Below are 417 nucleotides of genomic sequence, written 5' to 3'. Positions count from 1 at the left end.
ACGGAACGTGTATGCAAGCCGGGCTTGCTGGTCGTGGAGGCGACCGTAAAGGGCTTCGGAAAGCCATGGAAGATCCTCATCGATTCCGTGGCGCCGAGCAATTATCCTCGATGCTCCACGATGGTAGGAAGTCAGCTGTATGCTGAGGCGCTGAAAGCGCTGTTGGGTGACCTCGTCACTGTTCGCCTTGCGACGGGGACACGTGTCACGGCCCCGAAGGTCCCTGTGGGCCTCGGAATCAAGTTTTTTGACTTTGATAGCGTGGAACGCTGTCTAGTCTTAAACTTGGATACAAGGTATGACCTCATCCTAGGAATGGCATGGTTGGAACACCATGAGCCATGGATTGATTAGAGGTCAAAGACCTTGGGCGCTACGCTCACGTCTCCTTGTAGAGCTTTGGCGAGTCATAAACCT

Source organism: Plasmopara halstedii (assembly GCF_900000015.1).
Source record: "Plasmopara halstedii genome assembly, contig: Scaffold_323, whole genome shotgun sequence".
NCBI classification, from domain to species: Eukaryota; Oomycota; class Peronosporomycetes; order Peronosporales; family Peronosporaceae; genus Plasmopara; species Plasmopara halstedii.
The sequence above is the reverse complement of the archived record's forward strand: the minus strand, read 5'-3'. Positions refer to the sequence as shown.